This window comes from Periplaneta americana, chromosome 7, assembly GCF_040183065.1.
Source record: "Periplaneta americana isolate PAMFEO1 chromosome 7, P.americana_PAMFEO1_priV1, whole genome shotgun sequence".
NCBI classification, from domain to species: Eukaryota; Metazoa; Arthropoda; class Insecta; order Blattodea; family Blattidae; genus Periplaneta; species Periplaneta americana.
Genome location: NC_091123.1, coordinates 177019496 through 177041584, shown reverse-complemented (window position 1 = coordinate 177041584; position 22089 = coordinate 177019496). Strand labels below are relative to the sequence as shown.

General features: G+C 33.6%; 1 protein-coding gene across 2 annotated transcripts in view; it reads right to left on the bottom strand.

The window, feature by feature from the left end:
• MsrA (methionine sulphoxide reductase A) overlaps window positions 1-22089 on the bottom strand; it is a 63573-nt gene that overhangs the window by 17767 nt on the left and 23717 nt on the right. The window contains exon 1 of one of the 2 annotated variants that reach the window (XM_069831964.1): window positions 7235-7390. The exons of the other annotated variant lie outside the window; for it this stretch is intronic. The gene's annotated coding sequence lies outside the window, so the exon portion shown is untranslated. Of the gene's footprint in view, window positions 1-7234; window positions 7391-22089 lie in introns of those variants that run through there. 2 annotated transcript variants of the gene reach the window in all.

The window sequence follows — 22089 nt, the reverse complement described above, 5'->3', positions numbered from 1 at the left end:
AAATTAATTTTCATCATTTTACTAGCTATCTCAAATCTAAAATGAATTATAATTGATTGAATTAAATTAGCTCATAAATTAAGTTACTACTTTACCTTCTAGGTTTATCTAAATTTAAATAAATATGTAGTCTACTAGTCGTTAAAATTTAACTGAAGAATATTGCTGGAGAACCTTTTAAGTGTAGTGTAACTATTCGTAATTTAAATATGTATTGTATTGATTAAGGCTGGTTGAATGGAAGAGAAGGCCTTATGGCCTTAACTCTGCCAGCGAAAATAAAACATTATTATTATTATTATTATTATTATTATTATTATTATTATTATGGTCACCCCAGGTCTAGTGTGCTATCACTGCTGTTACCCATTCGGCGGACATAACTCTGTATCTACGTTGATTCTCAAATGCAGTTATACGATCAATCTGTGCAATGCATTTATGAACATTTGTTTCAAATTTCTGTGCTCTTATAGTATTTATTCGGAATTCTCTTTTAAATCTCGTAATCTTCTTCCTAATTTTATGTCCTCCCGAATGTAACTTGATTCATAAATTACTTAGCAGAGAAAGCGAATTGTGAAACTTGTTGCTTTGTACTTTCTTATCACTTTTATTGCCTTATTGGGCCAATAAACATATTTTCAAGCACACGCCACTCTGCAGCGGCAAGCCTGCGCAGTGGGCTGAATTTCTGACTTGTGTCCCGGTCGAGTCAGCGTTGCCAAATCGTATGGTAACAATGAGAGAGTATTATGACTAGGGACCGGATTTTTATGTAATTACATATTATATTCCTTTCAACCTAACCGTATATAAATAACAGATCTTTGCGAATCTTGTAATTACCATTGATATATTAAAATTTGATACTACATATGTTTACATATTTACCCCACATTACATATTATGGCTTGGTATTACATAAATCTACATATTTAGGAGTTTTATTCATTTTTAGTTCTCTAAAAGGAAAAAAAAAACTACTTCTGCGGAAGTTTACAATTTGAAATACACAGATTTAAAAAGCCTTTTTTACCTACCCGAGAAAGGATATATTTCGGGACGAAACATAACGTTCTTAGTTACAGAAAGTAATAGAGGCACTCACTCCATACCGCCCACTGTAAATATGAGTGAACAAATGCAACCTTTCTCATACAACTATCTTGAATTATAAAAATCACTCAGAAAGTAGCGTTGCTTTCATGTGGTGGATGGGTCGAGGACGACATGATTTGTCTCGAACTATAATTGTTCTGCACACGTCTTAACAAGCCGTTCCCATGCAATTTGCAACCTTACCCACCCTCTTCCTAACTCTTCCAGGGAAAAACCGTGTCAAGTCTGACATGAGCCACAATAAAGTAGCCGACTTTTGAAAAGAATCTGGAGTAAAGGAACAAACTGGAAAGATGTTGAAAGATAAAATAAATAGATGTTATTGCTTGACCTCTATGCTTTAAATTTAGTAGACCTATATGGAAATGGGATTTTCCGAGCAATTAGAAAGTATGGTTCTCGGCTGGAATAATCCTACCCTTCTGAATGAGACAGGAATGTCATTTTTGAAACAACAGTTTGTAAATGCCTATAGTTTGAGATTTTAGTAGGTACTTTGTTTCTTACAGGGAGCAGCTAAAATGCATGTGTCCCACATCTCCTCTTACTTTCTCCTAATCCAGTAAAGTGAAACAGTGCTTGCAGTACTGTTGTGTCATTCATTTCACGCAGTTCTCTAGTTTTAGTATTTACAGTATAAGTGAAAGTGAGTGTATCTACTGCTTTTAACTAACTAAAATGGCCCCTGTATCTTCAACCCTAACGACAAAAATAAAATTATGGATTGCGATGGACGAAGCTTTCACTACAGATGGAAAAATAGTAATGTGTCAAGTGTGCGATAAAAAAGTCGGGTGCTCTATGAAATCACAACTGGACAGTCTTACCTATCCTATACTGACAGATATTGATATTAAATATTTTCATGATTTTACATATTCTGGTACATATTCAGCTTATTTTTCTTATATAAATATGTACATATTTCACACCTTGATATTACATAAAAATCCGGTCCCTAATTATAACCACTTATAATCTTGTAACTACGGCTCTCTTACGACGTACGATGTTAGTATTTGAAAGAAAAAAAACAAGTGTTATGAAGTTGACATTTATAGAGCGAATCATAAAACAAATACATTTATTTATTTATTTATTTAAACAAAAATTATGCTAACCACAATTTGCCATACCTCAACTGTAAAGTGTCTTTGGGTGATTACTAACCTCCATAAAAATGCTGAAAATGTCTTCCCTCCCGCTGAAGGCACAAGGCGTCGTTAAATAAGACAATACTATATACCACAGATATTTTACAGTTTAACATCGTCCAGTCTAGATTAGCGTTTTTCAAGCTTTTTCAACATGTGGCCATGGATAAATATATAATAGGATGCGAAACTGCGGTCAGCACCATCTGGCCGTGGGGGGCTGAAATAAGATGATCAGCGCCCAACGTCGTAGGTGGTAAACGTTAGAAGTACGTGTTGGGTACATTACCCAGAGTTCTCTATTTATCCGTTCGAGATATTGCTCGAGGAGCCGAGATGGCAGACAGAAACTTGCTAATAAGTGAACATAAAGTGATACGTGTGTGTATAAGCAGTGTATGTTAAACAGTGATGTTTATGGACGTTGTAAAAATAGTGTTGTTGAATGTATTGTAAAGTAATAGTAATATAATAAACTGAACTATCTAAGTAGTTCTTGCAGACTTTTCCATTGCGCTGTACAATAAATACCCAAAGAATACAATCCCAATTATCTAACCTTTTGCTTTATTTGTTGTCTCTGTCTGGTTATATTTTAATCGGGTAGTGTAAAACACATCGTCTCTTTTATCTCCCTTTTGGCTCCGGTAAGAATTTTCAGTAGAATACGCTGTGAGGAATAAAACTGTAAATGTTTTATTTTAAATTGGGTTAGTTTTGAATATCGATGAGGGTGGGAGGGAATAGTTTCTGCACAATTTAACATTTTCGTCACCACGTGCGCTGCTAAATGCATGGAGTAATTAGTTACTCTTTTCGCTACTTGGTGCGCTGCTAGATGTAATAATGCCCCTCCCACAAACAGATGGCAGAAAGATCAATTTCTACAACAGCGCCTCTAGTATGTGTTACTGGAAACTGAGTAAGTTTCGCAACCTATTATATATTTATCCATGATGTGGCACACTAAATGTGTAATTTAAAATTCCGTGGCACACTCATATAATCTGAAGCAGTGGTTTCAAACCAGGGGTGAATTGCCCCCCCCAGGGGAATTTTTTTTTAGGGTTTTAGGAGGAAATGAGGACCATAAAATACAATTAAATCAGATGAATCATCTATCATCACTATCATCACTGAGAAAATCGGCATATTCAGATTCTTGAGACAAAAAAAAAAATAAAAGTTCTTTCAGTTCATAAAACGACCACGTGATAACCACGTAACTTCTGTTCAAATAAGCAGCTGAGAGTATTTTATAATCCATTGCAGAATAAAACTCCGACAATGATCTTGTTTTTGGTGGCCTTCGTTTTATGTAATTAATAATTTTACCACTTGCTGCAATACATCTGCAAACTCAGGAGCTAGTGATTTTGAAACAAGTGCTTTTCTATGGAGAAAACAATGTGCAGATCGGAGTGTTGCAATGGAGTTAAATCGCTCGCTTGAACTCGGTCGAGTGTCGCACCCTCGAGTGAGATACGATCGGTCGTGATACGCTCGTAATAAATAGAAGCATAGTACAAGGTCATCTCACCGACATGTTTTATCTTGTACGATACACATATGTTTTGCTCACATGGTAAAAATAAGGCTTTATTTTCTGCGTTTATGATAAACGTTTAATGGAACAGTCAATGGAACGTACCAAAACAGGAACCTGAAGTTATAAATAAAATAGTATGAAAAACTTCGATATACAGTTATTATTGCTAATTAATAATTATTCAATATTTGATTTACCACATATATAATGTGATAGGTCCATACATAGTGTTCCGCCTATATACTACGACAATGTAGTAACGTTTACAAAATATTACTGATATAGCAGTAAATTAATAGTACAGCGATAACGTCACAGAAAATATAATAAAACGAATAATCATGCTGCACAACTGTTACAGACGCAAAGATTGATACACTAATTATTAGAGATTATTATTATTATTATTATTATTATTATTATTATTATTATTATTATTATTATTATTATTATTATTATTACTACTAGAAAACTTGATACAGTTCTTGCATTATCGTGATTGTGCTGTATTTTAATTGTCTCGTAATAATCTCTTTCTATTATCTAATATTATTTGAAATATATTAACATTCTATGTATTTTAGTTTAATTCTGCTACACAGTTTATTTCAGTGTTTAATTAATAGTTCATAGTATTTTGTTGTTTAATTTGTAAATAACTTTTGTATACATGTAACTCTCATCTCAATCAAATTGTTGGATTCTTTGTAAGTTCATGCATATGTATATACACTTTTTGCTGGTTGAGTGGAAGAGAAGGCCTTACGGCCTTAACTCTGCCAGCTAAAATAAATCATTATTATTATTATTATTATTGTGTTCTCCGTTTATAATAATTACATTTAGATCCAATAACATCTATCAGATGTGGCAAAAACAAAATCACTCCTGTGTGGGGGGGGGGGGGGAAGAACATTTACCTACAACATTTATATTACATTTTAAAGCAAGTTTTGTAGTTGTACTATGGAGAGGTTAGTTAAACACTGCAAAGTTTTGAAATGATAAACATCTATGATGTTACTATACAGTTCATCACTGTAACAAGAACGAATGTCTAACGCTCGGCTTATACCGTTCGAGGATTTATCGCTCGTGACAATTTTACCCATCATGCATGTGCGCTACCTGTCGGATTATGCTATGAATTACTTGGCGCTCGAGCGAAAACGTCCGATGCAGACTTCTGGTGCAGATATTATTTCAGAGTTCATTTGCTTTGCTAAGACCAAAAATTCTTTCACTTTTTCTTTTCCAATTGTTGCTATGACAACCTTTTTTTGTTTTCATTTTTTCGCGGTACATTGGTTGGAAATGGCTGGTCTAGATGTTTAGTTAACAAATTTAACACTCGGATGATATGTAATTTTAAGAAATATGAAATGAGTTACACCGAAATTTTAGTGGAAAACTTTTTAACTTGGAAACTAAGAATTTTCTGACCCATGTTAAATTATTTAACCAATCTCTCTTGTTCACTTACTAGCAATCCAGTCCTGAAATTTCGCCCTCTATTTTTTTAAGCACCCTCTATTGTCGTAGCTTTTAATGCCGTTTTGCTAATTAGAAAAGTCAGAATTTAAAAATGATAAGAACATTACAAATATTCGTCGTTTACGATATTTTCTAAGCATTTTTCGTGCTTGTCAAGAAAATAACACCGTGAAAACCATCGTTATCAGAGACGTTGTGAAACAGTTTCTATTCTAACATTCGTGCGCACGCACAGTTTCAGAAAAAAGAAACGGACCTCTAAATTTTATAAATTTCAGGTACAACACATTGCTCATGTGACGTAACAAGAACGCCTTTGCTACTTATGAACAGTCATGCGAAACTTGTTGCCTACATACAGGAGGACTGCCATCAAGACTCGGTCCCATTTCTTGTTTTCTGGTACTGTACATTTTTTTGTATTGCCATTACAACAACTGAGTGACGACATGCGAAATAAAGAATGATCCCGTGTTTTTCCACCTGATTTTTTAATTTTTCTGGTGAAGCCTACATTCATGAGATTTTTACATGAAAGTAAAGTGGTATAGAAAAATCAAATAAAATACTTTCATTTTTTACTTTCGTAACGAGCTGGATTATTATGTAAATTTTACGAAATTAAGAGTCCACTTCAAGAATGATGGATGTCATTTGGAATACATTTTTCAGGAGAAGCAATTGAAAGTTTGAAATCCGTAGCGCTCAAAGCTTAACTGTGATTTTCCGATCATTATTGGACAATGACTATCAGTGTTAATGCTATATTTATTTATTTATTATTTTGCTAATAATTATTACATAACATATAATATATACAGAAAAAACTTTAGCTCGCCCCTGAAAGAGGAGAACTCGTGCTCAGGGGCGGATTCCTGAATTGAAATTAATAAGTATACAATATAATTTGTCTTATGTCTACTATACAATTATAGTATATAAATTTAAATTTACAATTTTTCAATTTTTATAAAATCCATACATAACATTTTAAATTTAATACTAGAACTATTAGAATTGACAAGATTAGGATATTTAAATATAAATTTGTTATATATTCTTGGGCCTAAATTACTACTATGATTAAATACTGTAACATTGTTGCATTTTGGTTCAAACAACCTTAAAGAATTCATACCTTTTGTTTCATGACTATGAGAATGCAATTCAAAATTATTTCGATTTTTATGTAAGAATTTTATTAATACAATATAATAAATTTGTCTTACGTTAAGTACATTAAAGTCTAAAAACAAATTTTGAGATGAAAAATCAATAGGTTTATGAAGACATATTTTAATTACTTTCTTTTGTAATAAATAAAGTGGATTAAAATTGGATTTAAATGAGCTATCCCATCCTATAATTCCATATATAATTACCGATTGAAATAAAGTTAAATATATTGTGCGTAATAAACTTATTGACAAGTAATTCCTCAATAAAACAAAATAATATACTATACTCTCTATGTACATTCTATATGTCTTAAGCTATGCATTGACAGTCTTGGTTCATTTTCGACAAGAAAGTGACATCCCTCATTCTTTCAGTGGGCTCTTCAAATGTTTCTGTATATAATCTTCAGTCCTAAATATTTGTCTGAACAAGTTTTCAATTGAACTCATAACAATTCCATAGCTTATACATTTCAGAATAAATTGAACGTTCATTTTTTTCTACCTCCTTGAGGATAGGGTTTGTTGACTTCGCGAAGTAATTTCTGTAGATATCTTAAAATTTATACTTGAAAAATTATTTGATTGGAGGTATATTTTATAACAAATCAGTACACTCCGTTAATACGTAAGATGCAAAGAAAAATACACTGCGAAGACAAATATATAGGCCTACTTCCAAACAACTCATATTGCCCTGGAACTTAAACCATTCCTCTTAGAGCTCAGTAACTCACTCTTTGATTGTTGTTGAAGATCCCGGAGTCAGGAAGCAAACACGAGGAACAGAGCAACTGTCAAGGGCCAAGACTGCGAATCCAAGCTATATATACTATACAGTTCACTGGAGACACTGTCCAACCCGACCTCTTCTTATCTACGCGATGATGTGGACTGTGCACGTTATCAGAGAGGCTTGAATTTCCGTCGCAAATGTTGTGGATGAGCACAAAATAATACCGCAAACATTCCAGCTTACAACTGACAAGAAAGGCTCACCAAGTGATAATGAACTTCCACAACGATTTTTTCCCCACAGTGTATGTATGTATTTATTCACACTGCAATGGGTATATACCCGGTGGCAGTGGTAACTAATTACACTCAATAATGACAATAGTGAACTTATTAATTAAAAATACAATTAATAATACTAATACTAATAATAATAATAATAATAATAATAATAATAATAATAATAATAATAATAATAATAATAACAACAACAACAACAACAGGGCATATACTAAATTGAATGAAACGATCACTTAAAACAACATTTGAAATATTCTAATTTGTATCTTAAAACTAAGATCGAACTAAAACCCACGAGTATATGTTCATATCTGCACAAGTACCTTTCAACATTACACTCATTTCGCTGTCAACTCACTCACTGCACTGGAACTACGACACATTTCACTGATTCTATCCTGATTTCACTAACACTTCAAAAACATTTCACTGTTCAAATTCTTTGCACTGCCACTATAAAATATAAAGCTTCACTGACAGGAACACGTTTCACTTACACAGCACACTTCACTGACACGACATACTACTTCACTGATACAACACACTTCACTGACACAACATAATTCTTCACTGATACAACACTTCAATAACAACACATCATTAACACCCTTTAAATATTGTGTATAATTATCGTCTATTAGTAAGGTCCTTAAGCCTATTTTTAAATGCATTTTTGGTTGTTGGTAAAGCCTTTAGTAAGTCTGCAGGTAAAGCATTCCAGTCCCTGATAGTACGATTGAGAAAAGAAAACTTTCCAGTGTCCGTCCTCTGCCTTCTTTCCCTCAATTTATATGAGTGGTCGTTCCTTGAAGAGTAATTTGGCGGCTGCAACCTATTTTTTATTTCTCTCCAGGCAGGCTCACCTCTGTATGTTTTGAACAGTGCGCATAATCGAATTCGCATTCTCCTGTCCGTGAGTGTGTCCCATTTTAATGGTGAATTTTTCCGACAGCACTTAAGAGCCCGTTTTTTAATCTTTTTCAGTGTCTTAATATGTTCTAATCTGTAAGGATTCCAACATGTGTATGTTCCATTTGAAATGAGAAACCTTCCTATAAAGTTCTACATCCGGAAAGGACCTAGTTTTCGAGACATATATTTTTTTATTCTTCAATCCACAGCTACATCAGTTAATGCAAACAGTGCTATGTGCTAGATGTATCAGGCAATAAATCTCATCTAGCTGCATACTGTAATGTTAAAATCTTCTTAAATTATATGTTATGAAAATGACATCAGATATATATAATAATCATGAAGTTGACTATAGAATGACCTATGAATTACTCACTGTGCTGATTACAGCAGTAGAAATCGTTGTAAAAAGGCTCAAAACACAGTGGAACTTTGCACCATGAACATTTCAGAAAGAAAGTTTCTCAAGTCAGCTTTAGAGCAGTTCTGCACATCAATCACTTTAATATCAAAAAATGCTCACACATTACCTTCACTCGTAATACTAACTCTCTGGATTACACGTATAGCATAAATAACACAAAATTAGAAAGGGTCACTTCAGTAAATGATTTAGGTCCGATTGTATAAACCATTTAATCTTAGATCAGAGGTTAAATTGATCCTTGTTTCAGCTGAACTTGGAATTTTGTGTTGTATAAAGTCTAATCTGAGATTAATTTATCTCAAATTAAGTCAACTTTGACTGAAGAAATTTCTCCGATTAAGTTAGATGATCCAAGTTCAGTTATTTCTTTTCTGTTTGAAATATACGAGTGACAGATTGTGCAAATAAAATATCCATTATTATTAATATTAATAGATATGATAGGTACATTTATATATATTTCTTTCAATTTCTTGCCTTAATACACAAACAATCTTATATTTTATAAGGCTCTATCGTGTTCAGCAGTAACAAATAACATAACCTATAGTTATATTATGTTTATAACAACCATTAATAATCAATGGATATGATAGGTACATTCATAAATTTTCAATTAACTGTATTACTAAACGAAAATTGTGGTTTTATAAAGCTTTATTATGTTTAGCAGTATCAAACACCATAACATGATAACAACTTGGAGAACAGTCAACCTTCTTCTTATTGTCCGCCATTATTTACATTGCAAAAAAGAAAAAACAGTGTCTCCAACAGAGTGTAATACGGAAAGTCGCCAAAAAGTAGTTGTAAAGTCGCTAGATTTCTCATTATCAACAAAGAAAGATTAAATTTTGTCACTATGGGGTGCTAAAAAGGTTACTAAATCCCTATTTAAGCAATATAAAAGTTAAAAGAAATTGTTGTTGAAAAAGAGTTAAAATCGCTAGATTGGCAACACTGAACAAACCTGTGTAACATGGTCCGTGCATCACGTATTTCACCTGTTTATGCGATGTTGCTAAATCCTTTTCACGTGAACTTAGACTGCATTTGAACCAAGGTAATTTGATCGCAGAAAAGTTTTATACAATAGAAGAAATGTCTGAACTCGGTTTACTTTTCGATCTTCGATCAAAGTTGATCTTTAGTCAGGGAGTTTTATACAATTGGGCCTTAGGAGTGGTAATCTCTCATGACCTGTCCTTTTTAACACATATAAAAGCAATTGCGAATAGATCCTTCAAACTGGCAGGTTTCATCTACAGGAACTCAAAAGATTTCAGGAATGTTGAAACTGTCTTAAAATATACAATAGTTTAATACGAAGTAAATTAGAGTGCGCATCTATAATTTGGAACCCTCACTATCTCTCGCACTCCGTCATTCTAGAGAGAGTACAGAATAAAATCCTAAAACTGCTATGGGCTATATGAAAAACATTCATGTTACAACATATTCCAATCTTATGAATCCAAGCTGGTTGAATTTAATGTACCATCTCTCAGTAGTCGCAGGATAAGAGCGCAACAAATGTATTTGTTCAAAACCATAAATGGCTTAATAGACAACCCTGATCTTCTACAGCTAATTAGTTTCAATATTGGTAAATCAAATTTGAGAAAGCGATCTCTCTTTTATTTACAGACAACAAAAACACTATCTCATAAAATGTCTCCACTTTTATTAATGCTTCGAACTTACAATCATCTATCAAATAAACAGGATTTAGATTTTTCGTTATCGTACAGTATGTACAAGAAAAAGTTATGTAAAGCATTACTTGAAACACATGTTCTGTGTTGGTGAGTTTTTTAATAAATGAATTGAGCCTATTGGGCCTGCTGTATAGTGCTGTATATTGAATTTATTAACATGGTGTTGTGTTTGCTCTGCAATTTGCAAATTATAACTACGCCTACATTTTGCAATTTTGGCTGTGATGTCTGTACTTGGCTCTTTTTTATTTGTTTTTATTTGGTATTTTTCATTTATATCTGTATCTGTGGCTTTTATTTAGGTGGCATCTATTTGTTTTTTTTTCTTCTCTTTTCCATTTTTAATTTGTAATTACACTTGTATCTGTTTTACCTCTTTTTTCGTGTTATATGCAATTCTATGTTTTTTTATCTGTACTGTCTATTGTAATTGGGGCTTTGCCCTGTTATAATCATAAATAGATAAATAAATAAAATAAATATGAAAACAGAATTCTACAGGAGTGACGAATTTGTCAGGTTTGTTGTCATGGTACCCGAATTTATGCCAGCCATATTTAAACATATTTACATATTATCTAAGAGATTAAAACTAATTATGTGTTAAGGACTGCAATTTTATCACATTATCTCTCTGATGCAATATTATATTCTTGCAAAGTGACAAAACACTGTCAGAGAACTTCCGAATGAAATTTTTCCAAGGCCTAAAGCCATAAATATCAAGAGGCTGAACATCTTCTGATAAATGAATGAACAACACTCTGAAGTTCCACATCATTGACAGCCTCGATTTCTTCTCGTATATAGTCTTTTAGTTCATCTATAGAATGTGGAGTTTTCCTATAAACGCTACCTTTTAGTATTCCCCGTAAATAAAAATCACAGGGTGTTAGGTCTGTTTGGAAACTTTATTCGAAATTTACGTCTTGCTTTTGCACACGAACTTCTGCCTTTAATGTACGTATTGTACCTACATATGTACACGCACGTTGGTAGGCATTACCTCAATACACAATAATCACTAATACTGTGTACAATTAAAGAATCAAGACTTTTATAACACGATTTGTGACTACAGCGAATGCCATATGGCAACTGAGGATCTACTACCGCACCTGTAACAGTCCGTGCAGGAAGCGGTCCGCCAATAGCCCGGCGTTTTCTTACCTCACTACACATTTTTATTTTATTTTAGTATGCTTTATCAACACCTAAGGTTATTTGGCGTCTGAATGTGATGAAGGTGATAATGCCAGTGAAATGAGCTCGGGGTGCAGTACCGAAAGTTACCCAGCATTTGCCAATATTGGGTTGAGGGAAACCCCCAGAAAAAAACCTCAACCAAGTAACTTGTCCCGACCTGGATTCGAACCCGGGCCACCTGGTTTTGCGGCCAGACACGCTGTTACTCCACAAATATGGACTCACTACATAATAATATCTCTGTAAATCACCAAATTTTATTGGGTTGAAATTACGTAATAAATTGCCTGGAGATTTATTAAAAGTGTAAGTAAGGTTTCTCATTTTAAAACTAAATCGGCTACAACTTGCCATTTTCGCTCCAATCCAAACCCTTTAACTCTATTAAATATAGAATATAACCTAAATTTAACAGAAGAAATACTGAAATCAGAAGTAAACACTGAAATAATGAAACAATTGTCTTTAGAGACAATTAATATTAGGTACCCTCCACAAAACTGGCTTCATTTATACACCGACAGATCCTTGATCTCCAGAGAACAAGGTGCCGGTGCAGGTGTTACGTGCTGTCTCTTCTCACTTTATAGATCTCTTGGATATGGAACAACAAGTTTTGATGGGGAAATCATTCCAATAAGTGAAAGTCTCAGGAATCTTCTATGCCACATCAATAAATTTAAGAATGCAGTTATATTGTCAGACTCCAAAGCAGCTATTCTATCAATAGTCTCTAAACACACACCTTCATCTCAAACAACAGAAATAACTAAAATGCTCTCTCAATTAGTATCACTCAATAAAAGAATTGTATTCCAATGGATACCATCCCATTGTGAAATCCTGGGAAACGAGAATGCGAATGCTTTAGCAAGAAGGGCAGCACTGCTACTTACAGACCTGTTACTAAATCTACGTATTACTCTGTGAAAAGATTTATTAAATCTACATACTTAGACTTCAACAAACAAAATTTGATAACTCAATCTCAGGGGAAAAAATGGAACTCTCTGCATAATAATCCACAGTTAATTCCCGATTTACCACGAAAATCGTCTGTAGCTGCATTTAGATTGGCAACAGGCCATGACTGTTTGGATAAACACCTGCATAGAATTGGAATATATCAGTCCCCTAACTGCCCATTGTGCAACTCAAACCAAGAAATGGATTCGGAACACCTCAAAATCTGTGCTTCAGTGGCTGATCATGATAATATCTTTGAAAAATATTCGAGTGCAAGAGGTCAAATGACTTTATTGTCAAACGTCTGGCATTAGAAAACAACAACAAACTAAATTAATAAAGTTTTTGATGGAAAAAAAGTTTATATTCTGTTGATGCATATTTCAACTAAAATAATTATTGACATTTCCTATACAATGTATTTTGTCAATTGTAATAATAAGAAGTAAGTGAGGTAATGTACTAATTGTAAGGTTTCAATCTTTGAAAAAAAAAAAAGAAAAGAAAAACAAAAAAGCAAATGTTGAAAGGGATATGGGATTGGGAAAGAAAAGCAAAGGAGGGGAAGTATAGGAGAAGAGTAGGACAAGAAGAAGAAGAAGAAGAAGAAGAAGATGATGATGATGATGATGATGACGATAATCGTAATTAAATATAAATACAAACCCATTGAGTTTCAGTGGTGCAAAGTAAAACGTTTGTCGGTAATTTAATTTTCAATCTACAGTATTTTGTTTCAGACATTGGTAAGGTAGGTAAGAAGCTGGAATTTCAGTAGTATTTAAATGAAGTTTGTGCGAGATCGTGCGTATTTGCTTGGTTTCCGCACAAAACCAATCCGCGGAAAGTCTAAAATTCCACATTCAGTATTCCCAACCTAACACACATAACAATTTCCCTCTTCTTACCGCTTAAGTGACATATTGATTTTACTGCTTTAGGCTTTTAACATATTATTATTAGAGACGTTCAATATAGTAATAATTATAAATTGGAAACTTACCACTGCAATTTCACCTTAATTGCAATGTTAATTATTGTTTTTAAGTATTTGCAAAAATTAAGTGAACTCTACAACTCCACTAAAGTTACTGCATTCGTGATGCAAGTAACATTAAGGAAGCCGTGAAAAAATGAACAAGATTCCAGACTCATCATAGACTGGGGGAAAAAAAGACAGACGTATATCACGGCCAGCTGGAGTATAGTAAACACAGAAAACATTTTAAAGGAACAATGTTGAAGACAGATATTTTTGTTTTGCAAATTTGCCGTCATTGAACAGAAACCCAGATGGAGATGTCATTGCAACTAATTAGATATTCCTCTTTCAGGTATGTAATAAACGATCTTTGCTCAAAATAATGTACGATACACGAGCGCTATGTTTTCTTTCAATTCTCAACTACGTTTCGCTTTTTCAAACTTTTCCTCGAACATGAAAACTTCAACATACCGCTCTTGTAACGCATATTACTATTGCAAGTGTTAACTAGACAGAAATGTGGCTCGTGTGTTTGTTCGGTAACGATAAGCGCTGGAACGATAGTTTTGTAATTGTCACAAACTATAAAAGAAACGCTGACTCATTTCGCGAGTAAAATGGTACAGCACACAGCACGCATGTGTTGTTATGTAAATGATCGCTTCGTGGGCAATTTCTTATCGCTGCCGAATAAACATGCCACTCACAGCCTTGTTTATCAAGTATAATAATTAATATGAAATTCATAATTCTGCCTTTGTCTAGTTTAATCCCCTACTGACTTACAGGTCAATTCTGGGTAGGGAACAGTGTCTACTCGGACCAACAGTAGACATCCACATCCCTCCTAATGCAAGCCTTCCTGACCTTATGGTATTTTTTTAACATTTCAAAACTGAAGCTTCTTCTCTCATGGGAGGGAACAGAAAATATTCTCAATTGTAATTTCATGTTGTATGATTTATCCGATAAGCAAGTTGTAATACAATGTTAAAATTGAAATATACCGTCTATACTTATCTAGTATTATATGATTAATTATAACATAAACGTTTTTGGCACTAATGTGCCATTTTCAAATGTATGAAAATTTTCCTAATTACATGTTCAAATAGGTGCACATGAACTGTGTAAGTGAAACATATAATATGTACCCTGCTGATATCATGTCATAGGGGAGAGTCGGGTAGTATCGGACATCTGGTAGTATCAGACAGTGCGTTTCTTTCATCTATCACCATATGGTAGTACCTGAATGACATGGTTACGTTTCTCTATGCGACATCACAGAAACGTAACCATGTCACTCGGGTACTATCATCGTGTGGAAGATGAAAGAAACTCACTGTCCGATATTACCCGATGTCCGATACTACCCGACTCTCCCCTATATAAAACAATCTGTTTGTGGATAATTAATGATTAAAAATTAAAAACACACTTATTACTAATATTTAAAATTTGTTGCAATTATCCATCGGTTTATGGAACACTGGGGTTGTCTTGACGTATTTTCCACAAACCGATGGATAATTGCAACAAATTTTAAATGTTAGTAATAAGTGTGTGTTTTTAATTTTTAATCATTAATTATCCACAAACAGATAGTTTTATATATGACATGAAATCAGCAGGGTACATATTATATGTTTCACTCACACAGTTCGTGTGCACCCATTTGAACACGTAATTAGGCAAATTTTCATACATTTGAAAATGGCACATTAGTGCCGAAAACGTTTATGTTATAATTAATCATATAATACTAGATAAGTATAGAAGGTATATTTCAATTTTAAACATTGTATTCTCAATTGTGTTCAGAAGTTGAAGTTTTGTGAGTTTCTACCAAACTTATTGGCTTTTAAGGAACCCGGAGGTTCATTGCCGCCCTCACGTAAGCCCGCCATTGGTCCCTATCCTGAGCAAGATTAATCCATTCTCTATCATCATATCCCACCTCCCTCAAATCCATTTTAATATTATATTCCCATCTACGTCTCGGCCTCCCTAAAGGTATTTTTTCCCTCCGGCCTCCCAAATAACACTCTATATACATTTCTGGATTCGCCCATACGTGCTACATGCCCTGCCCATCTCAAAAGTCTGGATTTAATGTTCCTAATTATATCAGGTGAAGAATACAATGCGTGCAGCTCTGTGTTGTGTAACTTTCTCCATTCTCCTGTAACTTCATCCCTCTTAGCCCCAAATATTTTCCTAAGCACCTTATTCTCAAACACCCTTAACCTATGTTCCTCTCTTAAAGTGAGAGTCCAAGTTTCACAACCATAAAGAACAACCGGTAATATAACTGTTTCATAAATTCTAAATTCCAGATTTTTCGACAGCAGACTGGATGATAAAAAATTCTCAACCGAATAATAACAGGCATTTCCCATATTTGTTCTGTGTTTAATTTCCTCCCGAGTATCATTTATATTTGTTACTGTTGCTCCAAGATATTTGAACTTCTCCACCTCTTCAAAAGAGAAATTTTCAATTTTTATATTTTCATTTCGTACAATATTCTAGTCATGGGACATAATAATATACTTAGTCTTTTCGGGATTTACTTCCAAACCTATCTCTTTACTTGCTTCCAGTAAAATTCCCGTGTTTTCCCTAATCGTTTGTGGATTTTCTCCTAACATTTCACGTCATCTGCATAGACAACAAGCTGATGTAACCTGTTCAATTCCAAGCCCTCTCTGTTATCCTGGCATACTCTAGAACAAAGTTAAAAAGTAAAGGTGATAGTGCATCTCCTTGCTTTAGCCCACAGTGAATTGGAAACGCATCTGACAGAAACTGACCTATACGGACTCTGCTGTACGTTTCACTGAGACACATTTTAATTAATCGAATTAGTTTCTTAGGAATATCAAATTCAATAAGAATATCATATAAAACTTCTCTCTTAACCGAGTCATATGCCTTTTTGAAATCTATGAATAACTGATGCACTGTACCCTTATGCTCCCATTTTTTCTCCATTATCTGTCGAATACAAAATATCTGGTCAATAGTTGATCTATTACGCCTAAAACCGCACTGATGATCCCCAATAATTTCATCTTCATATGGAGTTAATCTTCTCGAAAGAATATTGGACTAAATTTTGTACGCCGTTAACAAAAGTGATATTCCTCTAAAGTTAGTCTTGTCCCCCTTCTTAAAGATAAGTACGATTATGGACTCCTTCCATTGTTCTGGTACAATTTCCTTTTCCCAAATAGCAAGTACAAGCTTTAGAATTTTTTTTTTAATTTTAACCATTTCAGTATAACCAGGATTATTCTCAAAAATTATTTTCATTTTCAACTACACTTTTTCCGAGATAGGACCATTTAACTTAGGGAGAGTCGGGTAGTATCGGACATCGGGTAATATCGGACAGTGAGTTTCTTTCATCTACCACACGATGATAGTACCTGATTGACATGGTTACGTTTCTGTGATGTCGCATAGAGAAACGTAACCATGTCATTCAGGTACTACCATATGGTTGTAGATGAAAAAAGCGCACTGTCCGATACTACCCGACTCTCCCCTATTTCTTGAGCTACTACATTTCGAAGCCATGAAATCCATGGATTTGAATTCGTGTTGAAACTTTATTACTCAAGAAGAAATTGCAGCATGGACTGGCCTGACCCCTTCCTCTAGAATATGCATATTCATGGAGTTATCTGATTTTTATTCGTTCAGGCTATTTCTGCACAGGACATCGCACTTAAAGTTTGTGGCTGATAAGTTTACTCTGTTTGCAAATTTATTTCCCATTATATTTAAATTAAGTGGCTGGGCGGCATGCCACTAGCTTACATAAAAAAGATTACAGAAACAGTCGCCATAGCAACTCTGATGCTGGACAGAGTCCACACACACAACCGGTTTCCTGTCCTTTCCGACGTCTTGTTACACTTTCCCTCGTCGGTCGTCGTCCCTACGATGTTACGGGTATTACTACACTAGCCGTACCCGTGCGCTCCGCTGCACCCGTTAGAAATAAATATAAAGTAATTACATAATTAAAATAGGACGTTTGATCCAGGGAACATTCGTGTTTGACAGAAGGATAAATCGTTTAATATGTTACTTAATTTAAATTGCATCCAAATAATTAAAATGCGATCATTTTGATCCAGAGACCACTCATTTGGTGCAATGACAATTCCTTTAACATGTTTCTTATTTGTTATTACCAATTATTTTTGGAAAAGCGAAAATTAACAGAAAAATTTTGGCCACAGATTTATTATTATGTTTATATTACATTATATTATGAAAAAGTGTGTTGATAACGGATGTACTCGAATTAGAAAGTTTTTAATTTGTTGTGGGAGCTCTTGAATCTCACGAGGAGCAACTTTTACAACAGCGCAACATAATCTGCTTGGCTCATTACCCAAGTTTTTTGCATTGCATTTATTGCATATGTATTTTATGTATTTTAACACGATTCAATTGAGCATAGTTAAAATTTGAATTATAAAATAATGGATTGCTAAGCTAACGTACTATTACTGCATACTACATCAATACACTCTCGTTGTTCGTTAATTCTCTGAGATAAAAATGAATATGTTCATAAACATTATTACAGTATAAGAAATACAGGAAATGAATATACAGAATAACCTATCAAGTTTTCTGTGCATAAGAAGCTATTTTAATCTTACCTGTCCTCAATTCACTCACAAGTTACTGTAATAACATTATAGCATTATGTCCATCCAGAGAAACTACACTTTCCAATGATGAAATAATAATTAATTATACAAATCGGTTAATTTAGCTTCCGATATTACTTCATACGAACACAGAAACATTGTCTGTAGGCTATCTTTCATAGCTTTCGATTGTTGTGTCCAAGGCCCCTTATAGACGAAGTCATTTGTTTTTTATTTCAATACACCGCCATAGATGGCAGTTATTTTAATTTTAAAAGTCATTTATCTCATTAAATATCAGTCCTATCAAACTTTTTCAGAGAATAAAACTTATGGGAAATCATTTTTAAAGAAGTTTTTGTTATGTAACATATTTCATAAAAATCAATAATAAGCGAGATATTTCAATTTATTTAATTCAGGCCCCCTTATAACCCCCTTTTAAATAACATATTTTGAATGCCATATAGCCTAAAATCTAAGTTACAACGAACTTAATTTATATTCCAATTTTCATCGAAATCGGTTCAGCCATTATCGCGTGAAAAGGTAACAAACATACAGACAGACATACATACAAACAAAAATTTCAAAAAAACGATTTTCGGTTTCAGGGTGGTTAATTATATATGTTAGGACCAATTATTTTTGGAAAATCGAAAATTACCAGAAAAATTTCGGCTACAGATTTATTATTAGTATAGATAAGGAGCGGATTTTTATGTAATTAAATATTATTTTTGCGTGTGAAAAAACAGTATTAACAAAGTTAAAAATTCCGAACATGCAGTTTCAAGTTTAAAACCCAAATTTTACTTCACATAAAAACACATATTTTCACAAAAAATTATATAAATACATATATTCAGGAAATCTATTATAAACACATAAATCTTTAGTTTTTTTACTTAAATAATTTTTTACAAGAATTTTTAAACATTTTAAAACTAAATCAATTATGTCACTCAGAAGTGCGTTATCTTTTTAAGAATTTTTGGTTGCTTCGTGTTTCTAAGCTCTGTGTGGTGTATCCGTGATCCATTTTTGTAATAGTATCGCCTCAAGTTCTGAGCACTGCTGGGCAGCATATCAGTGTTATTATTAGAGAATAAATTAACATGGACAAGGAGGAGAGATTTTCCAGCACATAATTAGGAATGTTTATCGTTGCCGAAGATGATTTCATTCCACGCTTTGTTTGTGAAACACAACAGATAAGAGCTCGGGTATGATCATTATTTAATTTAAACAAATCTCTCGCCTCTCGCTCATGTCTATCAAGTAAGGCAATACGTCTTGTTGTGATTCCCTGTTATCGGGCTTCATCAATCGATATCCTTCAAGATATACTGAAAGATGGTTATTTAAAAAACGATTTGGCTTTCCTATTAGCAAATCTAAGCTTTTTGTGTGACACCATCAAAAAACTCGAAACATTCAAAAACCTGTTGTCGCTACCAGGTTCAGAAGTACAAGTACTAAGGGACAAATTCCAGAATGTGTTTGGGAAAAACCGTGGATATAAAAAAATGTGTGAAGTTGCTCAAGTATTGGACATTCCTCTTTTTAAATATGCACGTCTGACGTCCTGTGATGCGGAAAGACCATTTTCACAGTATAAGTCGTTGTTCAGAGATAATCGGCATGCATTTGTGATGGAGAATTTGGAGATGACCTTTGTTGTTCACTGCAATTCTCGGCCAACTAGTAGCACTCAAGTGTGGTTGGTGAGTACATAGTAATATATATTTTTTCCAAGCTAAGTAAGGTATTTTTGTCATATTTAAAAATATATTTTTTTTATTTTTAGCAAATATTTTTGTACTTTTTAGCACATAAAAAATAAATATATTTACATTTTTTAGCACATAAAAATCCGCTCCCTAATTATGAATATGACAGTGGCCTTCGTGATAGTATGGCAGTCCAGATCCTATATGCTTTTCCTTCTAAATATTAACGATGCACAGGAGAAACTGCATAGCTAATTCTTCGTGATATATTCGTTATTCATAGATTTCGAAAAGACATATGACTCGATTAAGAGTGAAGTTTTATAATATTCTTATTGAATTTGGTATTCCCATGAAACTAGTTCGATTAATTAATATGTGTCTCAGTGAAACTTACAGCAGAGTCCGTATAGGCCAGTTTCTATCTGATGTATGTATGTATGTATGTATTTATTTACACTGCAAGTGGGCAAGCACCCGGTGGCAGTGGTATATACAATATTAACAATACACAGTTAAAATGATAAGCAATACACAATAAAATTTACAATAGCCTACATAATAAAATTTACAACACATATACAATTTTATACACAATACAATAAGAATACACAATACAATTTAACACAATAATAATTAAACATAAAATAAAACACCTAATTTTACAACACAACCTACATAATTATGTATAGGTCCTACATAAGTTTCAATAGTCTTTCACTTTACTCTCATCTCATTCCCTGTAGTGGCACTATGACGCATTTCACTGACACTTTAGCACACATTTCACTGACACTATAGAACACATTTCATTGACGCTATAAATTATCACTGATCGGAACTGTTCACTGCACTGTAAAACCATAACTTCACTGACTCACCTCGCTTCACTGATACAATAGTTCAAATAAGTCAAATAATTGCATTCTTATGCATACTTATAAACAGAACTACATTTAAACTAAACATTTCTAGTGTAAGGCCCTCTTACACGCTATTTTTAAATAATTTACAATTCAAACCAAGGAAGTAAACTCGTCAGGCTAGATAAATACATGCCACCTTAAAAAATTAAGTGTTGAATGTCACCTTAATTTTAATTTTCACTTTATACACAACTCTTTAAATTATTCTTGAATCTCCTTAAGGAAGGACAGCCCTCAAAGACCGCTGCAGGTAGGTCATTCCAATCATTTATAGTTCTATTTAAAAATGAGAATTTACCTACATCCGTTTTCTGTTTCCTACATTTGATTTTAAAATCATGATCGTTCCTACCATAGTACGTTGGCTTTTCTAACCGAGCCGTTATGTCTACCCATGCTTTCTGACCTAGATGTGCTCTATACAATGATGTTATTCTAGTTTTCCTACGTCTGTTTTCCAAAGTTTCCCATTTAAGTTCTTTTATCGTATCGTTCCCATCTTCTCTTTTACCTTTAACAAATTTAGCTGCCCTATACTGGATTCTTTCTAAGGAATTTATCTGATATATTCTATAGGGATCCCAACACGTAGTTCCGTATTCCATTAACGGTCGCACTAATGTTAGATATGCTATTTCCCTCGATTTGGGGCTAGCCTTTCTCAAGATTCTCATAATAAAGTGAAGTGCCCTCCATGCTTTGCCTGTAACATTATCAACATGCTCTCCCCAAGAAAGTTTGGAGTTTAAATACACTCCTAGGTATTTACAACATTGTTCTTGCGGAATTACAACACCACTGAATTCGTAATTTAGACTAGTTTCCTCTCGGGTTTTACAAAATGTTATAGATTTACTTTTAGAACCATTTATTTTCATCCTATGCTTTAACGCCCAGTTGTAAATGTTATTCAAGTCTGTTTGAATAGCATCTACATCTGAATTATTTCTAATCTTTCTATAGATAATGCAGTCGTCTGCAAATAGCCTCACATTTGATGTAATA